We start from the raw sequence: 8705 nt of genomic DNA, 5'->3' as shown, positions 1-8705 counted from the left end.
CCTCCTTTACACTGTGAGTACTGGGTACTGTGTCTCAGAGAGGAGAAAGCTCACTGACACACTGACCTTCGCACATTAGCACGCAAGTTCAGAGCTCACGTTAGATCCCGCTCCTTGGTGGTATACATTCTACAGGTGCTAACGAATATATAGTGACCTGTATCCCAGTGAAGATCTAGGTGGAGTGATTTCTCTGCCCTCAAGATCCTCTGCGCCCATTCATTCCTGTCTGTCCTCAAAGCCCTGACCAACACCCATAGTTTTATTCTATAATTTTGCCTCTCCCAGAATGTTATGTGGTTGAAATCATACACTAGGTAGCCTTTTCAGATTAGCTTCTGTCACTTAATAATATGTAAAGTTCTTCCATGTCTTTTAAAACTTGATAGCTTATTTCTTTTGAGCACCAAATGATATCCCATCATCTGGGTGTGCAAAAGTTTGGACATTACGAATCAAACTGCTATAAACATCCATGTGCAGGTTTGTGTGTGACCACAAGCTTTCAATTCACTTGGAAAAATTCCAAGGAGCATGGCTGCTTGATCATATGGTAGGACCATGTTTAGCCTTGTGAATAACTGCCAAACTGTCTTGTGAAGTTCCCATACCATTTTAGATTCCCACCAGCAACGAATCCTGTTCTTCATATCCTTGTCAGTCACTTTGGGCCATTCTGATAGGTGCTTTAATTTTCAATTTTCTAACAATACATGATGTTAAATATCTTTTTCATATATTCAATTTCCCATCTCTATATATCTTTTTTTAGTGAAATGTCTGTTAACATCCTTTGCCCAATTCTAAATCACATTGTTCTTTTCTTTCCTCTGTTTGCAGTGCTGGGGTAGGTTGTTTATTTTTTATGGCCCCTCCCCACAGGTTGTTTATGCTTTATTGTTGCCTTTAAGGGTTCTTGGTAAGATGGGTGTGGTGGCACATACCTATAATCCCAGCACTTGGGAGGCCAAGGCAGAAGTATTGAAAGTTGAAATCTTACTTGGGCAATTTAGCAAAATCTTGTCTCACAATAAAAAATAAAGGAGGGTCGGGGATGTAGCTCGGTGGTAGAATGTCCTGGGTTTGAGCCCCAGTACCCCCTCCGACATACACAGCCAATTCTTTGTATGCTCCAGATAACAAATCCTTATCAGAGTTGTCCTTTACAAGTATTGTCTCCCAATCTGTGGCTTGCCTTTTCTTCTTTTGATGTTGTTTCTCACAAAATTGAATTTTTAAGTTTTAATGAAATCCAGCTTATTATTTTCTTCGACTATTTTTGCCTTTGGTGTTGTATTTAAAAAGTCATCATCATAACTAAGGTCACCTAGATTTTCTCCTATGTTATTTTCTAGGAATTTTATGGTTCTGTGTTTCACTTTTAGACCCAGGACCCATTTTGAGATCGATTTTGTGAAAGGCGAAAAGCTGTGTGTAGATTCCTTCTTTTGCTTATGGATATCCAGGGGCTCCACCACTAATTGGTGAGCAGATAATGTCCCCTCCCTTGTGCTGGTTTGTTCCTTGGTGCAAGGTCAGCTGACTCTATTCATGTGGGTCAATTTCCGGGCTTTCCTTCCTCTTCCGGGGATCTGTCTCTTCTTTTGCCAGCATCACTGTTTAATTATTCTGTCATTATAGAAAGTTTTAAGTTACCAAGTTTCCATCCTCTGATAGAAGAAGCTCTAAAAAACCTTACTCAACCTTCTAAGGCTTTTTCTGTCCTAAGAACAAAGTTCAAATTATTCAGTAAGGCCTCTCAGACCCTCAGCCATCCCTCCTCTCCCCCATTTCCTCTGCCTCCTCGCTTTTTAATCCTCTGTCCTACAGAAATTCCTTTCATCTCTAAATGCCCATGCACTATGCACCTAAGGCTTTGCGTGTGCTGTTTTTCGAAGAGGATGTTCTGCCCGTCTCCCCCACCCTCCCAGCTTCCCTCCTCCAGATGAACCCTTGTTTATGATTGGTGTCAGCCCAAGCACTGCTGCCCAAGGAAGCCTCCATGACCCTCCTGACTTGGTCAAGAACGCGTTTCTCACGCTGAATTTCATCTGCATTCTCTTCTGTAGCACATATGTAATCACAATTAGTTTATTCTTTGTGTAGCTATTTCTGGGTAAGGTGTCACTATTAGACTATAAGCTGTGTGCGGCCAGAGACATTGTCATTCTGTGACTACAGTCTCCCTGGCATAATGCCTGGTGCATAGCAAGGAATCAATAAATACCACACTAGGAGAAGCGATGAGTGACTAAAACCTGTGGTGGATTGACCACTGGTGGTCAATTTATAACCCCCAGCTGAACTGAGTAAGTGTGGTGCTGGGTGTGCGAGGCCCACCTGAGGACTGTTGCCAGCAGCATAAGAGGCAGAACTGGAGAAGACGTAAGGCTGTCAGGAGTTGAAAAAGGCTGCTGGGAGCTGGTAGAAGCTGTAAGGAACTGTTGGTTGCTTTGCTGAGTTCATCATGCTGGCTTTCCTGATGAACCTGGCTGTTTTCATCCTCCGAGGAGCTCGGGACCTCGCTGGCACTGAGAATGGCTTCAGTTCACTTTGGGAGAGCTCTGGTCCTCACTTTGAACATGGCTTCCTGGCTCCAGAGGGGAAGATGGTGCACTGCCGGTCTCCAGGAGAAGCTTTCTGCATTGGCTTCCCTGATGGGAACTCAGCCATCTTGATCATCAGAGGAGCTTAGGACCTCACTGTTGCTGAGGGTAGCAGTGGTACCTTTCGGGGGAGCTCTAGTTCTTCTGAGCATCGCTTCCTGGCTCCAGTGCAGATCCCTCAGCCTGCTAGCACAGATCCTTCATCCTGCTGGCACAGATTTCTAGATTGCACCACTGATCTTTGGGCCTTCCCAGCGCAGATCCATGAAACAGGCCTGCAGAAGATATTGATACGGCCTCTAGGCTTCCAGGTGGACTCAGGGGAGGCATTGTTATAAGCTCCAGGCCTTCAACTGGGCCCATGCAGGACATTTCTGTGAGATCCAGGCCCTCAGCTGGATTCCTTGGTCTTAGTGTGTGGACAGGTTTCTTGCACTCTCTTGTATATGATTCTTTGGGTGACTATTATAAATAATCATATAAAATATGTGTCCTGTGTTATATTGTTCTCCCTTGCAAAATAACCCCCCAAACCATAACAAAACCTTTAGCACAGTGGCGGCAAATCTTCAGAGACAAGTGCCCACACTGCAACCCCAAATCCACTTATTTTTTGCAAAATGTCAACACTGCAATTAAACCTGAACACTGAGGTTTCAATTTAGAGAAAACAACTCATTCATTAACATTTTTTGTCTTGAAAGAAAAGCACACTAACCTGCACGCCATAGGCCCAGAGTCACAGCTCCAGCCCACAGCTAGTCACATGTGCATTTGAACAATGCAAGTGTGCTCCTTACGTGCCCTGCTAGTCTTTTGATACTGGAATTCATTCACAATGAGAGAACTCACAGGGTCATTTTATATACTTGACTAATGATTACGTAACATAAAAATATACTTCTTTGCAGCTGTACCAAAGAATGTACTATGTCCCCTTACTATTCTGAAATAGGTATTCTGCACAGAAGGAAATTATTCCAAATAATAACCATATCACTGGACAACTTGGGGTTCTGAGGAAAGTTTTCATGCAGTTTCCACCAAGCACCCTCTGTTAATTATGTGAGAAGGGAGGCTGCTGTTGCCTCTTAGGTGTATTTTTGTCTGTAGAGACAGAAAAGGAAACTAGTTCTGCAGAACAATTTTCCTTTGTTCTAGCTCTACTTTAAATATTTTGTGTTTTCTAGAGACAACTCAACAAATTGCTTGATCTTTGGAACTTGGGCACCGTTGGTTTTCATTTTTAATAAGTGTTAAATTTAAGTGTTACCTAAAATGCAGTTTTAAAACAAATCTTACATTTTATTAAGTGCAGTAAATAACTTTTGATCTATGATCTTGAAAAAGTAGGAGTTCGGCTACATATCACTCTAGAATTATTCTTGGAAAGGAATATGTTCTACTGGGGCTGAAATCTTATGAAAACTCTGCATATAGCCCAGTAGTATATATTCATTTTAAAAGTTATTTTAATCAGGAAATATTGTACTAAAGCTTCAGTTTAGCAATATTCTAAATAACTTGTATTTCTCTATCACTTGGGGCAGATTGACTTTTCTTAACATATTCCATTTATTCACTCATAAAATATTTACTTAAACCTAAAAATGTACTAACCCCACTTTATGGTACATTGGTGATTAAAATAAAGAATACTGCCCTTGTAGCAATGTCATTTTAGTAAAAAAAAAAAAAAAAACAAAAAAAAAACATAAAATTTAACCACAATAATATGCAAATTATGCAGCATTAATCCATTCGGAATATAAAAAAAAAAAAAAAAACATAAAATTTAACCACAATAATATGCAAATTATGCAGCATTAATCCATTCGGAATATTTTTGAGCACATACTAGAATCCCAGGACTACACAGAACAAGATAAGGGCTCCACCTCGTTGTGGTCTGCTTCTAGCAGGGGGAGATGGACAACAAACATACGAAATAACTAAACCATGTAGTAAGATAGAGGTAGTTAAAACTAACCAATCTAAATCCAAAGCAGAGATAAGTGGTTGAAAAATAGTTTCCTTCCTTCCAAAATTTGCAAATGTTCAGCACACACCCTGAAAAAAAGAATAAATGACATAACACATTATGCTAAGTATGCAAAAAAGCACAACCATTCACTTTTAAATTTTCTGCATAAACCATGTCCGTTCATGTGAAATCTCTTTTATAGATAGTGTGTATATTCAACTGTTGATGCAATTGTTCTAAAAATACCTATCAAGTGCCTTTTAGGGTCTAATGAATGGCACATGCCTGTAATCTTTGCCCTCTAGGAGACTGAGGCAGGAGGATTGCAACTTCAAGCCCAGCCTGGGCAATTTGTCAACTTACCAAGACTGTCACAAAATAAAATATTTGTGGACTGGAAGAGTAGCTCAGTGTGAAGGACTTGGTTTTCACTCCCAAATACCAAAGTCAAAACCAAGAAGTTCCTTTTAGTTGCGGGAGTACTGGCCGCAAACAGTAGCACATAATACCTGAGCTGGTGGGCCAGTACTTTATCTATGCCCGAGAATTCCATGGCCAAAAAGCAGATCTGAAAAAGCATGCACCCATTGCACAGCACATTTGTCCTAAAGTTAATTATACTTTGAAGAGCTGGGGATTTAGCTCAGCGGCACAGTGCCTGCCTGGCAAGCACAGGTTGAGAGTTCAATTCCAGGTACCGGAAAAAAAAAATTACATTTTGAAGACTGTGATAGTTAATTGTGGTGTGAACTTGAATAAGAAATGTCTAACTGATTGGTTTAGCCTAGTTCTGGTGTGCCTGGATGACTGACGTACTGAAGAAGAAAGACCCACCCTGGGTGTGAGTGGCACCAACCAATCTGTAGACTGGATGGAATATAATGGGAAAGTAGGAAGTCTCACTTCTGCTTCCTTGGAGACGCTCCAGTCTTTGCCAGCACCTTTGGACATCCTGCTCCAGGATTCTTCCAGCACAGATTCCTCAGCCTTCCAATGTAGGGAACAGAAGAAGTTCCTTGACACAGACTCACATGGGACTTTACCATGAGCTCCACATCTTCAACTTTTGGCTGGACCCTCCAGATCTCCGGTGTGCAGACCCTTTGCACTCTTCCACACCTGACTCTGCAGACAGCCATTGTACCCCTACCATGTAAATCCTTTACGTATCATTTATGTGTTATATTATATTATATATGTTCCTCTAGTGAACCCTGATACAAGGACTTCTGTCATGTCTGTGTTGTCAACTCCAAGTTTTCTGAACCCCAAATCATTATTTCTAACTAGAAGGGTAAAGAAAGAGTAATATAACACCCTTTCCTGCCCTCCGTACTACTTCATTTTCACTGTAATAAAAACAGGTTGCTTGTAGCTGTGTAGCCCTTGTTTCTCCTGACCCAAGATGTGAGCTATGGAGAGGAAAATGTTTTCCAGCCTCAACTGTATACTCCTGGAGCAGTCCAGGTGAAGAAATTATAGTTTCAAGCCTGGCATGGTGGCACACACCCGTAATTCCAGCACTTGGGAGGCTACATAGTGAGAACTTACATGAAAGAAAGAAAGAAAGGAAGAAAGAAAGAAAGAAAGAAAAAGAAAGAAAAAGAAGGAAGAAAGAAAAAGAAAAAAGAAGTAAAAAATTGTAGTTTTTATAAGAATTTTTAAGAACTACCTTTATGGCCTCATTTTTACCTTAAGTTCATCCAAAATTTCTAATGTTCCAATGCTCCAATTGAAAAAATTACTTAAGGAAGAAGTGTGCATATTTAATATCTCAATAATATGCCATAAAATGTTCCAACAACTTTTGTGGTAGAATCTGTGCTTTTTCCAGCCAGAATGTCTTCCCCCTTCTCCTGGCCTTAGCCCCTTGGTTTTCCTTTGGCAGAGCACTCCCTCTATTCCGCATGCCAGGATTGCCAACCAAGTAAACCAGCTCCCTTGGCCAACTAGTGCACCTGGGACCCAAGCCAGGCCAGGCTGACTCTCCTGGGATTTGAATCTTGAACAAGGTGACTCAAGGTCAGAAAATATTTTCAGCCAAGACTTTCTGATGGTTGAACTCTGTAGAGCTCATCCATCTAGATCTTCCAGTTTAACTGAACTACCCTATAGGCCTGTGTCCTCTTAGTAAATTATCTTTTAAATATGTCCAAAATGGATTCTGTTGCTTTCAGCCAAAGGATCCTAATATATTTACCTTATAAATAGGATGAAGTACATAATTTAAATATTTTAGACCTTTAAATATATGTAGAATATAGAAAAAATGATGTCATTCTTTTCTCTAAGTGCTACCCAAAAGTTTACCCAAAATTCTATATACACTCATTTTTGAGGACTGGATCAACAACTTTTTCTTTTTTTTTTTGGCCTTTTTGAGACAGGGTCTCACTATGCAGTTCAGGCTGGCCTTGAGCTTACTTTGTAGCCCAGGCTGGCCTTGAATTTGCAATGATCCTCCTGTCTCAGCCTCCCGAGTGCTGGAATTACAGGCATGTGCCACCACACCCAGGTTGACCAAAACCTTTTTATAAGACCCTGATAATGTCTAAATAAATTTTACAGTGCATTTAAATGATTGCCTTCAAAATAAGACACCAATAACAGAAATATAATGAGTCACAGTAAAAGCTGTGGGGGCAACTGCCATAGTTGTTTCACTAAAAATGCCACATAGGCACGTGTCTATATAGACAGAAACACACTCTACTTAGAACGAATACCTACTTATTCCACTTTTAGGCACCTAGAGGATGGAGAGTTTCGCTTAGGTTGGAAACCCTTTCATTGTTATAACTCTTCCGCTTTCAGACCGTTTCCTAGTGAATGAAGAGGAAGAAAACTAGATCTCGGTTCACTCCAGCCAGTAATAACCGTGATCACTGGCTTCTGATTTTTGTGTCTAGGCCGGTAAAATACATAGCAATACCAGGAAAGTTTTATAAACTTCACAATATAGTACTGCTGGTGAAACTACAGTTAAATAATAACAAACAATACTCATTTGATAGACTGTACTTTTATAATGCTTTATAATTTTGAAACCCTTTTGCATGCTTTACTATTCAGGATCCAACCAAAAAATATAATTTTTCCAAAGAGTTCCATGAGGACACTGTAGTGAAGAGGCTATTTGCAGGGTGTGGGCGGGTTAAACAGCAAACAAAGGACACTGGGGTACTTAAGGAATAAGGGGTGAGAACAGGGGTACCCGGCCAAAGCTCAGGAAGAGGGGCTGCCCAGCTGCTGCCCAACACCTGGGACAAAGCAGGGAGCAGGGCAGATTATCTTAGCCTGTCTCTCTCCCGGTCCTCTGATCTACTGCAACATCCACTGGAAGCCAGATGGCAAAGGAGCCCCGACAAAGCAGCAATCAGCAGGCAGAAAACTGGAGAGCAGAGAGCAGGGAGGTGAGCTGCCCATGCGCATGTGAAACCCGGAGAATAAGCTGCAAGACATTAATGCAGAATAAAAGACACTCAGAGATGAAGTGCCTGATTCAATTTACAGCCTCGCGATCTAACCTGGGATTGAAGTACACGTTTCCACGCTCGCTACAGCCCGTCCTTTTTGCAATATTCTTTAGCGAATGGCTTTGCTGATGATGACTGAGGACTGCCCTGTGCTGTTTGAGTCAGATATAATATTTTCTTTTGAACTGAGCTAGCTCAGTCAGGGTCCCGACGGAGATTCCTTGTCTACCATGGGAATTCACCTCATCAGGTGGACTGTCCAGTGACCCAGGCGAACACAATGATTTTGTTTTGTTTTGTTTTGTTTTCCGGGACCGGGAATCGAACTCACAACCTCGCGCTTACCAGGCAGGCGTTGCGCCGCTGAGCTAAATCCCCAGCCCCGCAAACACCATGATGATGACCGTTCTGTCCTGGTGAGGTCATAGACAGACACTGCGAGTCACGAACACATAGACAGGAGCAAGGTCACAACGAGGAGACCCTGGTGCTCTCAGGCAGAAGCACTATGGTGTGGGCAACAGTCCGGCCACAGAAGTCAGCATGCCTGAATTTGAACCTTCTCTCTCTCACTACTCAGGGTACTGAGTAGTTAATGTGAGTCTCATTTTATTCATCTACTATCGGGGTTAAAATTAC

General features: G+C 41.6%; 1 long non-coding RNA gene across 1 annotated transcript in view; it reads left to right on the top strand.

Annotated features, from left to right (window-relative positions):
* Window positions 1-8551: 8551 nt before the first annotated feature.
* LOC102008766 overlaps window positions 8552-8705 on the top strand; it is a 4678-nt gene continuing 4524 nt past the window's right edge. The window contains exon 1 of the long non-coding RNA XR_261666.1: window positions 8552-8663. This is a non-coding gene — a long non-coding RNA (uncharacterized LOC102008766). The remainder of the gene's footprint in view (window positions 8664-8705) is intronic.

This window comes from Chinchilla lanigera, unplaced genomic scaffold (assembly GCF_000276665.1).
Source record: "Chinchilla lanigera isolate Chin_1 unplaced genomic scaffold, ChiLan1.0 scaffold00034, whole genome shotgun sequence".
Taxonomy (NCBI): domain Eukaryota; kingdom Metazoa; phylum Chordata; class Mammalia; order Rodentia; family Chinchillidae; genus Chinchilla; species Chinchilla lanigera.
This window is presented reverse-complemented; position numbering and strand designations above follow the sequence as displayed.